The 7,766-nt window shown below is 40.4% G+C and overlaps 1 pseudogene; it reads right to left on the bottom strand.

Moving 5' to 3' along the window:
- Positions 1–297: 297 nt before the first annotated feature.
- On the bottom strand, positions 298–3,267 carry LOC102012078 (annotated as a pseudogene).
- Between the last annotated feature and the right edge of the window lie 4,499 nt (positions 3,268–7,766).

Raw genomic sequence — 7,766 nt, 5'->3', positions numbered from 1 at the left:
AAACCAGAACAAAAATTGCTTTGCATATATTGTCCATGGTGCTAAGGAGACTCCATTCCCATCTCTTCCCAGAAACCTTGTGAGAATCACCGCCTCGGGTGACTTTTTTCCCCTACCTGTTCCCACTCCCAGCCGAGGATCTCTGTGTAGGGGTGTCAGTCAGAGCCGGCTCGGGTTCTCAGATAATACTCAAAGGCAAGCTTTGGGAACAGCCAAGAACACAAACAAAACCACTGTTGTTGTTTGCTGAATTGGAGCTGCTAGCTCTAGGGCTTGGTCACTCAGCCACTCGGAAACTTAGTGAGCAAAGCCTTCGGTGTCGGGGAGGCTGCTGTAGCTATCCACATCCGGGAGATAAGCAGCGCTGTCGTCCAAGTGGGTCGGGGCAGGGTGTCCTCCCTGAGGGGATGTGTGGACTCTGCTTTCAGGAACAGGCACTGATTCTCCGGAAAGACCACGGAGAAAACGGCATCCGAGCCACAGACAAATTTGTGAATGTATTGCTCCCCAGCCACCTTCTGCATGATGTCCTTTTCACAGTAGCAGTGTAGGGAACCGCTCAGTTTGTCGTTCACGGCTGGCCGGTTCTTCTGGATGCCCCAGTGCTGAGTAATCTCCTCCGGTTCTATCAGCTTGAACTCCATGCCTCGGCTGGTCCAGGCAGTGAGGTTGGCATCGGCTGGGTCATCAAGCAGGGTGACCAAGAGCTGGCACAGCTGGAGGGAGCCTCGCCTCTGGTAAGGGGGCCCTTCCTGACACACGGTGGGCTCCTGCTTGATTTTGCCTTCCAGCTGGTTAGGCACAATGCAAGTGTTGTCAAAGTATAACTGAGGATCTTTTTCATATGAAACACCTTCGTGGCTGCTGGAGAAATATCCCCTTCTCATGTAAGATGACTGGAGGTTAGGCACTGCAGAACTGATGCAGTAATCCCGGGGCTCCCGCTTGATTCCCGCTGGTGACTGGAAGCTATGCACTGGGGGACCTGGCATTCCAGGGACCCCGTGTTCATAGAGCAGGTCATGGTATTCTTGTTTGAATCCCTGAGAGGAAGGCAGAGTTCCACAGACAAGCAGTTCCGACATTTGCCAGTGGTAACGGGGGCAGTTATCTCCGGCACTCCTGACAGACGAGGGAAGAGACGGCAGAGTTCAGACAGTTGTCTCTGAAATCTCTGATCTGATGGATGCTGGTTTTCCGGCACCATCTTTGGCATCTGCAGAGGCTGATGTGGTAGTCGAGGTACTGCAAGGATTTGCTGCTGTGGTGCAGGTTCCGGAAGTGGATCTCAGGTAGGTTTTAATTTCTGATGTTATCTTTTAAGTTTTGTAAGCAAGCACGCAGCTAATGTGAAAATGTCGATGTCTGTTCTAAGGACTCATTACATATTTCATATTTTGTTTTACTAATAACTTATTTTCCTGCTAGGTGCACATTACACTCTATAGTAAGAAGCTCTTGACAGAACAGGAAAACAAAAGAGGTGACAAGAATGGCCTTCTGCATTGGAAAGGGAAGCTAAGCACATGTGCTGTTAGTGTCAGTGACAGGTGTGCCTGGAGCATGCACTTGTGTGAAGACTGCCTTGGGTGTGACAATTGAAGTAAAGCTTATTTTTGCAGTAGAATTCTATTGATATTTTCATTGTAGTTGATATCAGAATTTATTTCTGATGTTATCACTTATGTTTTGTAAGCAAGTACACAGCTGATGTGAAAATATTGATGTTTATTCTAAACATGGAATACATTTTAAAACTTCATATTTATTTTATTGATATATTATGTTTCTGTTATTTACACCTTGTATAATATAATAACCTCCTGACAAAACAGCAAGATGTCAAGTATATCCTACAAGAAAGGCCAGGAAAGCAAAACACACGTGCTTTCAGTGTAAGCAATATGTGTACATGGAACATGCTATTGTCATGTGTGCAGACTGCCTTAGGTGTGATCACTGAAGTACAGATTGCTTTTGTGGAAGAGTTCTATTTGCATTTTCATCATAATTCATGTAGGAATTTATTTCTGATATTATGTTTTAGACTTTGTACACCAAAAAGCAGTCAATGTTGAAAATTTTGATGCTTTTTTGTGAATACTCAATAAATATAAAAAATTCAGTACCTTCTTGTGATATTTTTTCCTGTTAGGTACTCACTATTTAGTATAATAAAACTCATAAAATGAATAATTCATAAAGAGAAATAGTGTAAGGAATAAATGTGGGTATTACACACCCGAAATAATGCTCCTTTATGACCAAATTGGCCCTAGGCCCCGCAGGCCGGCTGCAGAACACCTAGTTGCAGTGCTTCCCAATGTGTAGGACTCAATGCTACAACAAGCCTTTCTCATCCTGCCTCTCACTGTCCTATCTGCATAATCTCTTTTCTGCACCAATGCTTCTGTCTCCTGTGTTTCCTTTCTATTTTAGTAGCCCTGAAACAAGTGAACTTCGCTTTCTTCACATTCTAACCCTCCTCAATCACTGCTACCAAATAAATCTCACAGAATCACAATTCTGGTGTTGTCTCTTCTCTGACCAAGAACATTAAATAGGAAAATTTTCAATTTAAAAGATAATTTTCTAGTACCCACGGAAGCAGTTAATCTTCAAACTTGCACTTGAGCACATAAAAATATTTTTTAAACGTTGTGGCACTGGAATCAAGGTTGCTTGTTTTGGAATGGATTTTCCCAACTTTTATAGAGACAGTGAAGTTTTATTGGAGAAAACTGAAAAGATTCCAAGTTCTACCTGAATTTGTCTTATAAAAGTTCTGCTCATCCAAAAGAACTAGAAAGATATTTTTCTTCCTACAGAACCTGGGGCGCATTTTCCTGTGAACTAGAAAATACCAAAACTGTGTTTCTACTGGGTGTGTGTTGGTTTGGGGAGTCAGAAAGATCGTGATCTTAGGGTTTCATGCTCATGCAAGGTATCTCACACAGGAGATGTGAACAAAACCCAGGCTCACTGTACTGCTGAAATCGCTTCATTTCATTGCAGAACCACCCTTAAGCAAAGAATTACATAAATTATCAACTGATTAAAGAGGAACAAATACAGAATGCACAGGTCAGGCTACAAAAAGCTATCTAGAGCTGCTTTGCTCGATTAGTTTGACACAGTAAGTTTTGTGAGTGAAAGATGGCTGGTCAGGAGGGTTGTGCAGCCCCGAGACAAGGCTGGTCCATAGCAATTCTCATAACTGCTCTTCTCATAACCGATCCTGACGTAAACATGTCTCTCAAGCGACATCTTTTACTCTCCAATCAGATGTAACGCACTGTCTTTTGAAGCAGCACCAAGATCATTATGTTATGTTGTCTTGCACACTTGAAATATTTAGGCCAAGAATATTACAAAATACTCTTCTCTGCATAAAAGCACATAAAAGCCATTGCTAGTGCCAAGGAATGTGAATGATGATTTCAACATTTTTACCACTCGTGCTGAGGTATCCAAGTCATTATCCTTTTTTTCTGTAATAACAACGGCGTGTTTTCATCCCCCATTGTCTTACAAACAATCACTAAAATATAATTCAGGATTTTATTTCTCTAGTCTGTCTTTACACTGGCAACCTGAAAGTCATGGCATGGAAACAGCTCTTCCAAATGTTACGGTCCACTGTTCAGGTGATTTCTAGGTTGTGTCTAGAGTCTATATATTCCTTATGTCTTGCCACTAATGCAGCTGAACAGCGTTCTACCTTCCCGCGGACTGTGAAGAAGAAAGCCGGGTCACTACTTCTTCGTCTGTACCTTTTGTTAAGTCACTTCAGAAACAGTGCGTAATTATCTACCTTTTCCTAACACTCACTGGTTCTAGCTCAGAGAACAGCAAATAATGCGGATTTATGTGATGCCCACATGTTTGTACTTTAACACGCTGCAGTGAGCACATTTGCAAACAATCGGCTAGAGGAGTATTGAAAGGCCTTCAAAAAGTAGGAATAAGGTCTCATTTTAAAAATCCAGGGGCTGGGGATTTAGCTCAGCGGCACAGCGCCTGCCTGGCAAGCACAAGGTCGTGAGTTCAATTCCCAGTAACGGAAAAAAAAAAAAAAGTCTAGTTCAGAAGAGTCCCAGTTTATTCCAGCAAGAAGTCTCCAGAAAGGTAATACATGATACCTATATTTTCTTAACTTGAGGACCACTGGATAGCACTAGACATGGAACACCAGCCAGTCTAATCAAAAGTTCTAATTGATGATCTTCCCCTCCCCATTTTAAACCTTGTATGGTGGGGAAAATAACTTAATATTGGATATAAATACAATGCTTTCACCTAGAGGAGAGGTAGCTGTGTTAGAACAACACTTTTACTGAAGATTTAAAGGTAAAGAATAACTTCAAGCCTCCTGTTCTTTCTTTTCCAAATTATTAGTGAGCCAGGCATAGTGGCACAAGTCTTGTAATTTCAGCACTTGGTAGGCTGAGGCAGGAGGATAGCGAGTTCAAGGTCAACCTGGAGACTGTGAAACTATTGATTTTTTTTCTTAGACTCTGGAGTGGTGTTAACAGAAATGCACTCTTGTCATTGTTCTTCAGCTGAGCTTACAGGATGCCCCTTGCTGCTTTGAGGAATGCTTATTGTAATCAAAGTGTATTTTTTTCAAATTTAGTGAAACACTTTTTCTTGGTGTTTCTGTTAGTTCTGAAACTAATTTAACAATCTTAGAGTGTTTTCTCTCTGTAAAGAATTAGCTTTCGTCCCACCATCTGGAACAGAGCTATTTTTCAAGCTTTAGTTCTGGAAGCTCAAGGAAATGGTGCTGGCATTCATTCAGCTCTGCTGAGGGGCCCTGGGGCTGTGTCACATGGAAAATCGGACCATGGTGGGCACATGTAAAAGAGAGAGAGCTCACACAGAAACACAGGAAACAGAAAAGCCTGAGTCATTATGCTTTCACAGATTAAGAAAAAAAAGACTAAGCCCTCCAGGTTCATTTCCTAATGATCATGTATGATCATTTCCTAATCTCCTTACCATTTCCCCTTCCACACAGAACATTTGAAAGTTTCTGTGGACAAATAGACATAAAAATTGACATAGGTGACCTGTGAAAAATACATGTGAAAAAAAATCCCGTGTTTTGTTTCATTCTATAATCAGATGGAATATATTAAGACTTCTTTTTGGCTGATGAAATTTAGAATTTGGAAAAAATAGATGAAATTTTATAAATTCACATAATCAGCATGATATTAAAAAATAAGACATAGGCATAAAAAATCAGAAGAAAGTAGGCTTAAAATGTAGTTCAGTGGTAGATCGCTAGCATGCTCCAGAAGTGGGTTCAATCCTAATCACACACACACACACACACACACACACACACACACACACACAAACCACATTGTTAATATAGTATTAAAAGTTTTTCTCGGGGCTGGGGATTTAGCTCAGCGGCAAAAGCGCCTGCCTGGCAAGCGCAAGGTCATGAGTTCGATTCCCGGTACCGGAGAAAAACCAAAAAAAAAAAAAAAAAAAAAAGTTTTTCTCTTTTTAACGTGGCTACAGATGATTTATTTTTTTCTTCCTACTTCTTTTAGATATACTCTCAATTTCCATAGTAATATCTAAAACTTTTATTATATTTTGTGGAAGCGTGACTTCAAACGAACAACAGAATAAACTCTAAACTCCTCATCTGCAGACAAAGTATCTTCCAAAAGTGGGCTCCAACTTATCGTCTCACTTTACTTTTCACATTTTATTACTACTTTGCATTTCAATAAAAGTAACAGTCATTTCCCACACAGACCTATTTCCCCCCAGTGGTAGGACTCAAGCCCAGGGCTTTGCACAGGCTCAGTGAGCGCTCTACCCCTGAACTGTATCCCCAACCCTAAACTCGAGCTTTCTTCTTCTACATAGTTATGTATTCTATGGCTATATTTTCCTCCACATCCAAATCGTTTCATTTAGAACGCTAGTTGGTAAACATGACATATAAGTGCAGGAATTTAGACAGCTTTGCATGATTTGTATTTTTTTTTTTACTTTGAATCTACATCGTTTATTTTTCTGTGAGTCTTTCATTCCTAATTAATATGTTAGCTAATTCTCTAAGCAGTTTTTCAGTAGCAACTATATGCCAGGTGCCATTCAAGTACTAGTACAGTAACACAAAATCAACTGAGACGTGGTTTGCACCCTCAAGAAACTTACAGTAAGATAGGGCAGACAGGCAAATAAACCACTGCCCTACAGCTCAGTGTGAAGAGCCTGAACACAGGCGCACGGACCACTGAGGAATAAGAAGTGACTCCCCTTGGGACTCGGGAAAGGCCTCTCTGGGAACTCTCTGGAACTCTTTTAAAACGCCACATTCTACATTAGCAAAACTTTGTGTTTAATTCAGGCACATTATTGTCCATTTCACTGATCACACCTGAATAGTTAGGAAAATTGTCCTTCTAAACATTAACATGTTTTATTAGTTATAATGCCAGAAAAAAAAATGTAAAGGAAAACACTTAATCTAGAAGGAGCTCACAGCTGTGGCTGCCACGGCCCTTCTGTTTTAATTTCTTACTACATTTTCTGCTTGGCTCCATGGTCCTTCTTGGCATCCATGTCTGGCACAGGTTCTGCAGTCACTCCTGCCCCTTGTCCTCATATCGACATGGATGGACATCTTTTCCTTAATCAAGACAAAGTACAGTATTTTTTTTCTTAAAGGAATAGGGAATCCACAAACACCAATTCTGAAAGGAAAGGAAAGAAAGAAAGGAAAGAAAGGAAAGAAAGGAAAGAAAGGAAAGAAAGGAAAGGAAAGGAAAGGAAAGGAAAGGAAAGGAAAGGAAAGGAAAGGAAAGGAAAGGAAGGGAAAGGAAGAAAAAAGGAGAGAAGGGAGGGAAAGGGAGAGAAAAGAAGGAAAGAGAAGAAGAAAAAAGAACATAAGGAGAGAATTTAGGATTCCCCCCTCCCCCCACTCCAGTTTCAAATCAGGTACTGGTCTGAATTTGGAAATGAGGAGAAGAAGATTGGAAAGGGAAAGAAGGAAGTGCAAAAGATAAAGACAGGAGACTGGTAGTCCAATGAGCAATATAATTCATTTCAATTCCACCACTATTTATGGAATCGCTATTATAGGTCCATCACTCATTAATAAATTGGATATAGAATTAAAACCAACTCCAAAATTTCTTTTCCACAGATTCTGTTTGCTCTTTTCTGCCCATGAGCTTCCCCTCTTTATGGATGAGCAAATACAACCAGGAATCAGTTGCAGATACTTCAAATTAAGGGCTCAAAAGTGGGTAAATTCTCTTCCAGATATTATGCACTGTATTTTAAAGTATAATAGTATATAATGTGGACCGTAGCTATGCATACATATGTACAACTTTTCATTTGTTTACATCATATATGTGTGTATAATTTTAGCGTGTGTTCTTAATATAAAACTTTTTTTAAAGTTCTGTATAATTCTAACTTTTTACCAAGTCAATTCACATTTCTTCTCAAATGCATAAACAGGAATTGTCTAGTGAATTACAGCCAATTTTGCTAACATAAAATGCCCCAGTTTTCTCTTTTGCTCCAGGAAGCGTTTCCCAGAGATTAGTCACCATTTTTGCCTTGCAAAATTGGGAAGGTTGGGGGAAGTTAGTAAAGTAGGTTGTATCATGTGAAGCTGGGACTTTTGGAAATGATCCTGCTGCTGTTTGGATGAAAGTAATGATGAGTCAATCAGCGGGTAATCTAAATAAACACCGCTCTATAAAAGTGGGGCTGCTGAGGGT

Source organism: Chinchilla lanigera, unplaced genomic scaffold, assembly GCF_000276665.1.
Source record: "Chinchilla lanigera isolate Chin_1 unplaced genomic scaffold, ChiLan1.0 scaffold00011, whole genome shotgun sequence".
Classification (NCBI taxonomy): domain Eukaryota; kingdom Metazoa; phylum Chordata; class Mammalia; order Rodentia; family Chinchillidae; genus Chinchilla; species Chinchilla lanigera.
This window is presented reverse-complemented; position numbering and strand designations above follow the sequence as displayed.